Raw genomic sequence first — 14,766 nt, 5'->3', positions numbered from 1 at the left:
TCCAGTGGACTAGAATAGGCATAGTACTGTTGCGGGTATTTTTGGCAGCACTAGTGTACCCACACGTCTTAAAGAGAGTATGGAGATGGGATGGTCGATTGTGCTGGGAAGGGTAGGATCCCCCTGGAGTCTAGACTAGTGTTGGAACATCCAATCGGACCTACAGACTGTAGAATGTGGTTGATTTAACTCTGGAGGGCTGACTAGGGTTAAGTCTAGCTTATAGGCCGCACAACTCATCATGGGGCAGAAGCATGACAGTGATTTCTCCATCGATATAGAGAGTTCTAAACGCATAATTATCAATTTAACTAGTGATAATATAAGAACAACAGATATAAGAATAGAAAACGAGAATGATATTAAAAAAACAGAGAAATGTAAAAATTGAGAACATGAAAAGATGAATAATACAGAGATAACAGCATACTGAATAATGTAGTAAAGTATTATATCAGTATTAAATATAGTAGTATTATATGTATTAGGGGCGAGGTATACTCTCCACCCGAGGGCTTGTTGAGAAAGGCGAGTGCTCTAATACATATCAAACGTAACTTGGGGTACCTAACAGATTAGGGCAGAGGGAAGCTACTTTTACGGGCGGGTAAACTTCCTTATTCTTGGGAGCCTTCGCTGTTAAACATTTGTGTGGATGTTGTGAATATAAGATAACTCATCCACCTGAGGGCTTACTAAGTAAGGTAAGTGCCCTAATATGCTTCAGTTGTGACTGTAGGTTGTATAAGGTATCATAGTAGAGGGGTGCTACTTGTATGGTCGGGCAATCACCCCAATCCTTAGGAACTCTCGTTAGTAAAATACCTTACATGTGTTTGAGTAGGAATAGTGAATGATTTCATAATTGTGGTTTTATTTGAAAATGATTAATACTTATATGTTGTACACAAACTTCATGATAGCCACACATTGATTTAATGCATTCCATCCATACTGCGATGTGTCTCACCCGATAGTTGAATTTTATCTTTTTCAAGACCTCCGCGTGATCGATCTTAGAGAGCTTGGGGCTATTGTAGCATTTTTTAGAGAGAGGGTATAGACTTTTGGATGTGTATATTTTTGGGTTTGTTTATGTTTTTTGAGATGTATGATTCTGAATACTAGTTGTTGGAAGATAATTTTGAGATGTATATATGTAGATACTATGGTATATTATTATAGAATTATTATTACTTTCACTGCGTTATTGAGATAATAGGGTACCAGATACAGGTAAATGGTTAACGTGGCATCTGGGCCCACCAAGCGGGTTCAGGGTGTCACAGAGCATGATATTATTTATAATAACACTCCAAACCCTATTTTAGGGTTTAAGGCATTACAATTTGGTATCAGAGCATTAGATTTTAGGTTCTACAAACTTAGGGATGATTAATACCAAAGTATAGGAATAGATGATGGGGAGGATAGGAGATGGGTAGAATAGGGATTGAGAAATATAGGATTTTGTCTTGTAACCCGGAGGTGGAAATACATCGACAATTTCTTGTGATTTTTCTGAAGCAGTTGACGGCCTCGGAAAAGCCATGATAAACCTTAGATGATTTTGTTTCTGAGCTATGAGACTAGTCCTAAATTAAAAAGTTAGGTGTATATTGGGATTTAGATTAATTATTGTGTTAATAGGGTTATGATAATTGAATTCTTAACTCTTTCCTGTCTTATTTTCAGGATGGATGCTAGAGGTAAGAATGTGGCGGTTGAGGGAGAGTATGATTCGAAGGCTTCTAGTGAGGAGGATTTTGATACCTCCATGATGTTGTGGAGTATAGTCTGTCAGGTTAGGGCAGAGACGAGGTAGGATACTAGAGAAATGAACTATCAACCTACAGGTCAGGGTTGCATTATCCAGAATTTTATGAGACTGAACCCTCCAACTTTTGCGAAGGTTGCAGAGAACTGGGTATAGGAGATTAAGGAGATCATGACTGTACTCAGTTGCACGAATGAGCAGAAAGTCCTATACGCCAAATTCAAGATGACATGGGATACGAAACACTGGTGGCTTTCTGTGAAGCTACTAGAGGAACAGAGGTTAGTAAAGATAGCTCTGACGTGAGATCGATTCACGGAGCTATTCTTTGATAGGTACTTCCCCTTGTCCACCATAGAGGAAAAGATTGAGAAATTCACTAACCTGACACAGGGGAGTATGACTATCGGGGAACATACAGCTTAGTTCGTTGAACTTATGCATTTTGCTTCGTTCCTAATCTTGAACGAGGCAAGAAAGGCCAGAAAGTTTGAAAAAAGCCTGAGATGAAGGGTTTATGAGCTTGTAGTAGGGTTCTAGGTCCAGAACTTCTTTGAATTGGTGGATAAGGGTTCAGTGTTGGGAAAAAGCATTTAGGGCGGTACAGAGCCAATAAAGTAGAGGAAGAGGCCTGCACCTTTCAGTTTTCAAGTAGAGGGTAGTCAAGGATCATGGAAGAGAGAGAAGAATATTGTGGTCTTGAGGAAGGAGATGGGAGATCGGGGATATTCTGGTTATCAGGATAACCTATCTTGCTCTTTATGTCCAAGCTGTAATAAGAGGCATAGGGGCGAATGCCAGATCTAGACTCCTAACTGCTCTAGGTGCAGTAAACCGGGGCACATTACGAGGAATTGTCATGAACCGTTGCCTATTGCACCTATACCAAACCAGATCAGGGGAAACCAGTAAGTACCCCGAGGTGGAGGTGGTCCAACACGAATGTAATCAATGATCCCAACTGAGGCAGATATTGCTAGGGACGTAGATACGAGTTTATATTTAAGATAAATAATGATTTTATTTAATTGTAGATGATGTAGAAGTTTATATGAAGTTATATATACTAGATTGTGTGAAATATAGTTATTTGATAAATTTTAGAAATGTGGAAATGAATGATTAGCAAAATTTCAAGGATGAAATTTTTGTTAGGAGGGGAGAATGTAGTGATCCTAAAAAAAAAAAAAACAAAAAAAAATTATTTAATTGTTTAAATTAATCAAATAATAATAATAATTAATTAAATAATACAATATAATATAATATTATATAATATATTAATATAATATATATATATATATATATATATATATATATATAAAATACATAAGTAACCTTTCTTGAAGGAAGCTTCAGGAAAGGATTTCAATTGAAATCTAGAGAGGCCGCCCCCCGCCCTGAACGCCTCCTTTGTCCTCCTCCTCTCTCACCACATTTTCTTGATATATATTCAGTCGATCAGAAAACGGAAGATACTGTTGGGTTCCTATTTCCGCCATCGACATTCCTACTGAAGTGAATTTATCGTAGGAGCGGTATAGGTACCACTCTTGGGGAAAGGAATACTCCCTCTCTTTTCTTAATTTCTCCTTAAATCTTCAGCTAAATCGACGATCAGGCACCACTATGGTGTCCTAATCTCGATTGTCATCATTTTGACTAGAGTAAATTTTCAATTTCGGGGTCTTAGGCACCACTCCAAAGTGAGAGTCAGATTTAGGGAATTAAGAAAAAATGGTTATTTTTTGGAGTTTAATTGTTATTTAAAATTGATGGGTTTAGGAAATGTTAAAATAGTATTTTATTTAGGGTTGAATTGATTAAATTAGGATTATTAAATTAGGGTTCGGGTGTGCACCGCAAGCATCGTTTTGGGGTCCCTGCCGGCGTAGCTTAGCAAACCAGGTAAGGGGAATATATTAAACAAGGATTTTTAGGAAATAACTAGTGAAAAATGAAAATTTTATGTGTGTGTGTATATATATTTATTTATATTTATGATTTTCACGTAAGTTCTAAAAAGCTGACCGTTTGAATTGTAAATTTTTGAGCCTAGGGCTATGCTACTAGATATTATTTGTGAAAATGGGAAGTTAAAATGGTAGATTTTCTAGATAATTGTGTAAGAAATTAAATGTATATTTTCAGTATATTAATTATGAATATGAGTTGCCTTAGTTTACAGTAAACGATAGATTTTCTAGATAATTGTGTATGAAATATGTTGTTAAATTGTGTGGCATGAGTAAAATGTTGTGTGGCATAAGTAAAATGAAGTTTCTGTGTTGAACTATGATATATGTATGAGATGCTGGAAATACCAGAAATGTACTGAGAATTAAAATGTGATATGATTTATTATGCATGTGTTTGAGAATGTTAAATTACAAGTATGATTTGAGAACTCCGGTGGACCAGAATAGATATAGTACTATTGCGGGTATTTTTGGTAGCACTAGTGCACCCACACGTCTTAGAGAAAGTGTGGAGACGAGATAGTCGATTGTGGTGGGAAGGTTAGAGTCCCTTTGGATTCTAGACCAGTGTGGGAACAGCCAATCAGACCTACAAATTGTAGAATATGGTTGATTTAACACTAGAGGGCTGGCTAGGGTTAAGTCCAGCCTATGGGCCGCACAACCTGTCATGAGGTGGAAGTATGCTAGTGATTTCTCCATTGGTATAGAGAGTTCTAAATGCATAATTGTTAATTTAACTAGTGATAATATGAGAATAGTAGATATGAGAATAGCAGATATGAGAACAACAAATATAAGAATAGCAGATGAGAATGATGTAAAAACAACAAATCTTAAACCAGAAGCTATATAAAGATCCCTATGGCACATCTAGGTATCTCCCTTCGTTGAAGGACAATCCTTATCTATACCACCAACTTTTTGCGGTGTAAACTACTCCTTTTGGAAACAAAGAATGAGAATTTATTTACAAACAATTGATTGGAAAGCATGGAAGGTTGTTACACATGGTGACCTTATCCCCACTAAAACTGTGGATAGTAAAGAATACCTAAAGAAGAAAAAGAGATGACCGACAATGATCTTAAGATGTTGTAAGTAAATTCAAGTGCTATAAATATACTATATTGTGCTCTAGATGTGAATGAGTTCAATAGAATTATGGGCAGAAAATCAGCTAAAGAAATTTGGGATAAACTTGAAGTAACCTATGAAGGAACAGTTGATGTTAGAGATAGTAGAATCAATATGCTCACAAGCGAGTATGAGACATGTAGGGTGAACCTTGATGAAACCATCACTAATATGTATACTAAGTTCAGCCATATAATAAACTCCCTCAATGTCTTAGGGAAAAACTACTCAACTTATGAGATGATGCGGAAAATCCTTAGAGGACTTCCAAAAATTTGGGAACCTAAGGCCACAACAATTACGGAGGGAAGAAACTTGAAAAAACTTCCCTTTATGAATTGATAGGATCTCTCCTCACTTATAAGATGACAATAAATGAAAGAACTAGAGTAAATCTAAACCAAAGGAATCAATTGCATTTAAAGCCTCAAAGGAAAGTTCTAGCGATGAAGATGAAGAGCAAATGGATGTAAATGATGTAGCCCTCATAACCAAGAGACTTACACAAATCGTTAGAAAGAAAAATAAATTTACTAGATTTTCCAGGACTCAAAATTAGATGAAGGAAAAACCAATAAAAAGGAAACAAGGAATGAACCTCGTACATGTTATAATTGCAATAAAACTGGACACATAAAACCAGATTGTCCACAACTTAAGAAGGATTCCAAGAAGAAAAAGAAAAATGCATTGAAGGCCACTACATGGGACAATATAAGTTCCAGTAGTTCGGAGAGTGAATCAAGTGATTAAGAAATTGCAAATGGTTGTCTTATGGCATGAGACGATGATGAAGTACAAAGTTCTTCATCCAAATCATTTAATGAATCATGCAGTGAATCTTGTGACGATTCATCTGATGAATCCAGTGATGAGAGTATGCCATCTTATGAAGAACTACAAAGTGAACTATACAAGGCTTATAAGATTCTAGTTAAAGTAACTAAAAGATGCACATTGTTAAAAAAGAAGAATGAAGTTGAAATGAAAGAATTGAAAGATCTTAGATCCCAATCTTCTATGGAAAATGAAAAAAAGATTTGTATACATCTGAATTAGAAAGAAAAATCAACAAAATGTTTCAAGATCTTGTAATGCTACAAGTAAAGGGTAAAAATATACAAGACCCGGAAATTTGTGATCTTAAAAGTAAATTTGAGGATCAAGCCAAAATCATCTACAATTTCTCTGGAGGAAAGGAAAACCTTAATAAAATGGTTGGATCACAAAGAATGTCTTTGGATAAAGAAGACATAAGATTCAATGGAGTTGAGAAAACAAGGAAAAAGAACCTTTACATGGGGTACTTTGTAAAAGTCTCTAAAGACTGTGCTAGCACCTCCTCAAATGCTTACACTCACACCACATGCTTCCTATGTAAGAAGAATGGACATATAAAGATTGAATGTCCATTAAAGAAAAAGGGTGTGAAAACTAAACAAGTTTGGAAAGTAAAAGAAGCATCTTTTGTTAAATCATTAAGACCTAAGAAAGTAGGGGTACCAAGATGAAAGTCTAGTTCATAAACTAAGGACTCCATATGTCTTAGGAATAGTCATTCCCTTTTTAAGAATTCAGAAAGCTAAATTTGTACTAAAATAAAAAGGGATTGGAATGTCTCCATAGCCTACAAGGTTTAAGATATCCAAATCAAATATATGAAAAGATTTAGCGATAACGCCAAGTGTGCTATGATTGTAGATAATACTTAAAATGTAAATTACTAAATTGAAATGTCTACTATAATAGAGACCCTGAAAAGCTGAGTGAAATGAGGTATCTAATGCAAACTTGACTGTGCATATCATGGTAAATAATTCATAATATCAGCTATAAGGGAAGAGTTAGAATAACCTTAGTTGAATTGTTAAATGAAAGGTTATAAATTATTAAGGTTAAAATTATAGAGCAAAACATATGTTGCTCTTTGCATAAACTTGAGATTTAGAAGAACTAATGAAAAAGAAACCTAGTTGATTGATTAAAACACTGAAAGAAGCTCCAAAGTGAAGAATCAGAAATTCGGTTGGTTAAAGTATTGCAGGTGCAATGAAATTAATTTTGAAATACTCATAGCATATGGTTGACTTAAGAGGAAAAGTTAAATTAAGAAGTTTTCTAAAATTATTATTAAAAGCCTTCACTCCATGATCATATCAAAAGCTGCTACTTAGAAAATCTAAAGAGCTCACAAATACCAAGAAGAAAATTCTCCTTAATTCAATATATGGAAAGCTACTTAATCAAAATTAATAAAGGGATATTGAACGAGTTGAAATGGACAATCTTAAAGATGAGTTATTGAGCTTATTTATGACTATTATATTGAAAAAAATGAATACAAGAATGGTATTGTTGGCTACAATCAAGAAAACTTGGATTGTACAAGGCTTAACTTAGAAAGTATTGAGATTTGGAAAGCTATATGAATTTTGGGTAATCATATGCAAAAGAATAATGTTGGCCTTACAAGGCTTAAAATCTTATTTTGATGATAACAAACAAGAGAAACTTAACATATTTGGTTGAGTAATGATATTTCAGGATTCAAGTATATGAATACAAGGATGATTGCTTACAAGAATCATTGACAACTTATATTTCAAAAAAAGATGATCAAATGAAAATTAAAGTACATTTCAAATATGATATATATTAAAGCTTGAAGATCATAAGAGTGTGAATGTTAAAGAGAAACTTTCTAAAAGGTTAAAGCTTGAAGACAAGAGAGTCAAAGAAAAACAAGCATGAAGACTTATGTGTTTAGAGTGTCAAAAATTCTAAGAAATCTTTATATAAGTGCTTCACATTTAAATATCTCTTGAAATATTTGAATCTCTTCTAGGGTTAAATATTGACTTAGAGACCCAATTACACTATGGTTCCTCAGCCGACATACCTTCCATAACCTTTAAAACCTTTAAATTGAATTGTCTAGCCGATTGACCATTTAAGTGATGTTTAGTCAATCGAATGATATTTAAATGAATTAATTTTTGGATAGATAAAATGTTGTCAGCCGCCTGTCCAGCCAACTGACCTATACAAAAACTAACACAGTCGAGTGACTTAGCTGACTGACCCTACGAGAATTTAAATTTTGAACTTTAATGGGAAAATTCTAAAAATTAGTTGTTCAAATCTAAACATTATAAAAACTTGGTAGACACTCCAAGTAACTTGGGAAATAAAGAAACTCACCTTAAAAAGTCTATAAATACTCCTTTAACCCAAGGAATCAAATTACCAAGCATACAATCAAGCAATCAAGCATCCTACTTTCAATCTCTCACAAAGCTCACTCTTGCTCACACTCTTACTGGGAGAATTCTACTAAATTACTGCTGATATTCATCTAGAGATTGAATTGGTGAATTCTAACTTGAGCTTCATTTTATTTCATTTTGATATTTAAATTCAGAAGTACATAGTGCTGAATTTGTACTTATTTTCTCTTTGAGAGAGTGTTCTTGTATGCATAAATTTTTTTGTGTTTCTTGTATTTCATGGATGATTCCAAGTTGTTGGATCATTGACCAAGTGTGGGGTATCGCTTGGAGAGGTGATTACTCTAGCCTATTGAAGGAGTGCACAGGCGTGGGGTATCACTTGGAGAGGTGATTAATGTAGCCTATTGAAGGAGTGGATAAGGTTTTGTTTTGCTTGAAAAGGAACAAGTATAGTGTAATCCTTAGGTGGTTTGCCTAAGGCGAGGACGTAGGCTGGGGATAAGCCGAACCTCGTAAAAACCTTGGTCTTCTTCTATTTCCCTTACTCTCTTTATATTTTAGCATACCTATCTACTGTGTGGATGTTTTAAACTTCATAATCATATATACTACGTATTTTGGAATTAAATAAACAGAAGATTAATTTGTTTTTGGGCTTGCTAAAACCGAAAGGGAGTAATAATTTGCGGAAACCGTAAGGGAGTACATTGATTGATTCAACACCCAAAAATTCTTTAACTGAAAGTTTATTTAAATTCTAAGCTTTTGGATAGAGTGTTGGATTTTATATTGCACATCATATTGAGAAAGCAAAATCAATTATCCACACGGCTTGCATATATATACACAGGGCTACATACAAAAGCTGAGAATTGTCAAAGTGCTGAATATTGTATTTTGTAGATTGAACACTTTTGTTGTTGATTGATTGGATGTTTAAGTTTTGATTACTTGTGCTTGGTAAATCAATTGGTTGATCTTCATTACTTTGTATTAATCTTGAAACAATTCATTAATTGAAGTGTGATTTGTGATTAGCATATGTAAGCATTGAATAACAAACATTCTTGTGTAATTGTTAAATCAACAAGGGGTTAAGAATTCTTACAAATATTTAAAAGAAAATTTTAATAACCCAATTCACCTCCCTCTTGGGACTACACCTTTGTTTTCAATTGGTATCATAGCGGGGTTATAACAAATCATAACAAGTAGTTATATAAAGATCTAATTGGCACACCTAGTAGTAGCTCCCTTTCAAGAGGGTTAATCCTCAACTAGGCCACCCATATTTTGTGGTTTAAATTTTACATTTTGGAAACAATGAATGAGAATTTATCTTCAAACAATGGATTGGAAGCTTTAGAAGGTTGTTACACGTGGTAACCTAATCCCTACCAAACTTGTGGATGGAAAAGAAGTCCATAAAGATGAAAAAGAGATGAACGATTTAGATCATAAAATGTTGCAAGTTAACTCTAGTGCAATAAACGCCCCATATTGTGCACTTGATATTAATGAATTCAATAGAGTTGTGGCATGTAAATTAGTTAAAGAGATTTGAGATAAATTAGAAGTTACTTATGAAGGAACCATTGATGTTAGAGATAGCAGAATAGACATGCTCACAAGTGAGTATAAAACCTTCAAGATGAACCTACATGAATCAATTACAAACATGTATACAAGGTTCACACATATTATAAACTCCCTCGATACTTTAGGAAAAGCATATTCAACCTATGAGATGATCCGTAAAATACGTAGGGGACTTCCTCCAATATGGGAACCTAAAGTTATAGCTATAACGAAAGGAAGAAATCTTGAAAATACATCCCTAGATGAACACATAGGATCCCTTCTTACATATGAAATGTCTATGAATGAAAGAAACGGAAAATATGAAGCCCAAGAATCAATTGCTTTTAAAACTTCAAACAAAAACTCCAATGATGAAGATGAAGATGAAATGGATGAGGATGAACTAGCCTTCACATCGAAGAAACTTGCAAAAATCCTTAGAAGAAAGAATAAACTTAAAAAAAAATTCTGGAACAAAAAAATAGAATCAGATAAAGAAGATATCAATGAAAATAAATCAAAGAATAAAATCCCCACATGTTATAGTTGCAAGAAAGATGGACACATAACATCGGATTGTCCACTGCTCGTAAAGGACTCTAAAAAGAAAAAGAAAAAAGGCAATGAAGGCCACTACATGGGACAATCTAAGTACTAGTAGTTCAAAAAATGAATCAAGTGACCAACAGGTTGCTTATACTTGCTAAAAGACATGGGATGATGATGATGAAGAACAAAGCTCTTCATCCAAATCGGTTAATGAATATAGTAGTGATTCCTCTAATCAATCCAATGATGAGAGCATGCCATCTTACGAAGAGTTACAAAGTAAATTATTCAATGTTCATAAGATCCTAATCAAAGTAACTAAACAATATACTTCATTGAAAAATAAGAATGAAGGTAGAATAAAGGAGTTGGAATCCCTTAAACTTGCTAAAAGAGAGAATAATATGAAAATCCACATAGTAGAAAGCAAGAATGAGAAGGTAATAAAAGAACTAGAGGATTTAAAGTCCAAAATTTCCATGGATAATGAAAAAGACTTATTATATATTTATGAATTAGAAAATAAAATTACTAAGATGTCTCAAAATCAAGAAAAGGGTAAAAATATAGAAATTTCAGAAATCAGTGATCTTAAAGGAAAAATTGAAGATCAAGCAAAAATAATCTACAATTTCATAAGAGGAAACGAGAACTTTGATAGAATGGTAGGTGCACAAAGAATGTCCTTGAATAAAGAAGGCATAAGGTTCAATGAAATTGGAAAAAAAAAAAATAATAATCTTTACATGGGATACTTTACAAAAGCATCTAAAAATTATGCTAGCACCTCTTCAAATGCTTACACTCACACCACATGCTACCTATGTAAAAAGAAGAGACATATAAAGTTTGAATTTCCATTAAAGAGGAATGATGTGAAAACTAAACAAGTTTGGAATATTAAAGAAACATCTCCTGTTAAACAATCTGGACCCAAGAAAGTATGGGTACCTAGATAAAAAACCAAGTTCATAAACTAAGGATCCAAAGATATTTGGAATAGTCATACCCCTTAGAAACTAAGAAAGTCACTCAATGAAAAAAAAATTAAACTAATGAAAATTGTTGGCCTCCATCAACGAATGAATCATACAAGGCTTAAGATTTGAAAAGCAAAATTTTGGAATTCATATGAAATCAAAAGAAAGAAAATCTGAAGCAATATGGATAATATTTGAGCAAAATGAGAAGTAGTTAAACTGAATGAGAAACACTTGAAACATGAAGACAATTTGAGATGATTATAATATGCTCCATACTTATATATGCTGAGATATTGACTTTACTTACATTGAGGATTAATGGCTCACTATACATTGAAAAATTGAGCATGAAATTATTGAGCATGATCAAGAAGCTTATGATATGATATTTGTATTGGTATCTATGAAATGAATGAGTATACTTGAGAATAACAACATATTGGTATCCATGAATAAACTCTTGAGCAGAACAATATATTTTTTTCTATGAGCATGTTATGATCTTGACATGATATATAAGTATGAGATAAATTCTTGATCATATCATTTTACATGATGAAAAGCTTTGTATATCTCTTGCATGATAGACTAAGGATAAAACATAAGCATAACATGACAAAGATGATATTGAAATAATGTTGGTATTATTCTTAATATTGGTATCCATGTGTGCTTGCATGAAATAAATAAATATTTGAAGCATGGGATGATAAATTTAAAAAGCACACTTGATATTCTCATGAATATATAGTTCATTTCACAAATGAAAATCTGAATGTATTAAATTCAGGAGGAGTGTTATGACTTATTGCTTATATTATATATTTTTTTATCTTTCAATTAGTATCATGAAATAAACAATTGGTATAATGAATTAATGTAAAAAAAGGAGAGATTGTTGTAAGCAAAGATAAATATGCATGATGAATTTTTAGCAAATATGAACCTTCATAAGATCCATTGTAACGACTCGAAGAATAATGTTATCTAAATAATAAAGAGGGAGAAAAATGGAAACAGTAACAGAAGAAGGCAATCGATGACATTGCATTTTGGATATAATAACCCTAGATATTTTCCAAGCACTCGTCGACGAACACAGGGGTTTCGTCGATGAGAAGATAACGAGAGGGGATTTTTAGGAAGTCTGAAATTTGTCGACGAGAGTGCAGATTCATCGACGAACTTTCCACAAGACTCGTCGACGAGGTGACATGGCTCGTCGATGAATCCCGCAGTATAAATAGTGCTTAAACTCAATTTTACGCAAAATTTTAGCGCCGTTCTCTCTCCTCTCTCTCTCCTACGGTCCCTCCTCCATCTCTCTTCGATTTCGGCCCCATCAGTAACCGGATCGACGATCTAAGGCTACCATGACGCTCATAGTGGAGTTCTCTTCAAGTCTACTAGGGCGGATCATCAATGGGATCGAGTTGAATTTCTTCTTAGAATCAGGGTAAGGCCTTTTAGTCAAGTTTTGGTCTTCTGGCAATTGAAGGAAATGATGTAGGCTAAGAAATATTGATATTCTATTCTTGCAAATGTGGTTTTCAGGGTGTGGAAGAGGAAGCCCTATGGGTGTAGGACCAGTATACGATAGGGGCTTTTTGATACCTAGGTAAGGGAAACATGCTATGCTAGGAAAACCTAGTATGATTTCAGTATGAAGTTTATGTTTTTACTAGATTATTACTCAGAGAAGAAATTTATGCAAATTATTATTGAGATTAAAGTGTTTTAAATTATTGTGCGGCATGAGAGTATGAATATCGTATAGAAACATGTTTATAAAGTATTTTCAGGAATATGTTTTACAGAATATACAGGCGGTAAAATGTGTTTACAACATTTTTCAAAATACCGTGATTTTACAGTTTTACATCATCATAACAGGTAGATTTACAGTTTATCTCAGAAAGATACAGTTGTTACAGAATCATGGTAAAATAGTTAGTTGTATATAGAAACATATTATATAGTATCAGATCCTGATGGATCAAATAGCAGAGCACGGTACCATAGCTACAAATATACAGATATTCAGTTCAGAGTGCAACCACTTAACTCAGATAGTAAGTGGTATGAGGTCGATCGTGCCTAGTTGTGAACAAGCTCCCTATCAGATATGGGTTGAGGAGGGCCAATCTGATGGAGGAGTAGAGTGGTTTACCTTGGTAGGCCAGCCAGGATAAATCCAACCCTCGGGCCTCACAACCCTGTCATGAGGGGTTAAATCATGACATACAACCATCTAGGGAAATATTCTCAGATATTATAGTATTATCAGAATTTTTGAAATAGTAGTATTATTATGAAAAGCAACTTCATGCAGTTTGACATGTTAAATTGTATAGTTAAAGGGTTATAATATGTTATGTAGTATCAACATTTTCATTTTTAGTTATTTGTACTATTCTTAACTTGGATGAATTTTTACAGATGTACATCTCAGTAGCCACACACTAGTGATAGCATGTTTAGTCTTACTGAGCTTTGACTCATCCCTGTGTTGACTTATTTTTCAGGGGAGCCAGTTCGGTGAGCGGAGCAGGCTCGCAGATAGAGGAGTTGTTATACTACCCTTTTTGAGGGTGAGTGGTTTGGTGTTCAATTTTGTTAGCCCTGGTATTAGTATGAGTAGTTCTTAAGAGTATAGTGAAATATGTAATCTTTGTGGGATATTTAGACACTCTGGTATTGTATATGTATGAGGTTGTGTTTCATGTTATTTGCTTTCCGCTGTGTAGGAAATTGTTTTAATTTAAAATAGTAGAGAATTTATTTTATTAGGTGGTCGTTACAAATGTAGTAACAGAGCCTAGGTTGCTAGGTTTTGTAGACTTTAGAGTACAGTAGAAGCAATACTAGAGTATAGGGAAGAATTTGAGATTGCATCTGTTGTCTGGGCATAGGATTTACCGAGGTGGTTTCTGTGTTTTTCTTAGGGTGATGATTTTAGGAAAACCATAGTAAACTATTGTCGGGTCATGTGTCTGGGTGACGGAACTGGATATTGAATTAAGATCAGGGAAGATAGCTAATTCTGAATAGGTATAGGATAGGTTTATGTAGGAGATAAAGTTCTTAAGTGTGTTTCTTGATTTCAGGATGGATCCAAGAAGCAGCGACACAAATGCTGGGGGAGACAGGCCAGGACCTTCTAGTATGGGAGGTGCCAATATGGATGCCGCTCCTAACAGGTGATGGCTGAGATGTCTAGGAGCTCAGGGGAGCGTAGTTGTTCGATTGAGCAGTTTACGTGGATGAAGCCCCCATCTTTTCCTAGAGGGGATGACCCGATTGTGGCTAAAAATTGGGTCCAGGATATTGAAGATACGTTGGTTGTGCTTCCTTGTACAGATGAACAGAAAGTGGTATTTACGACATTTAAATTGACAGGGGAGGTGAAGCACTGGTGGAGAGCAGCACGAGTGATAAAGGATCAGAGGCCGGTTCCAGTGCCAGTGACTTAGGATCGATTCAAGGAGCTGTTCTTCGAGTGATATTTTCCTTCTATCATTTGGAGCATG

This window comes from Malania oleifera, chromosome 9, assembly GCF_029873635.1.
Source record: "Malania oleifera isolate guangnan ecotype guangnan chromosome 9, ASM2987363v1, whole genome shotgun sequence".
Classification (NCBI taxonomy): Eukaryota; Viridiplantae; Streptophyta; class Magnoliopsida; order Santalales; family Ximeniaceae; genus Malania; species Malania oleifera.
Note: the sequence above shows the minus strand (reverse complement) of the source record.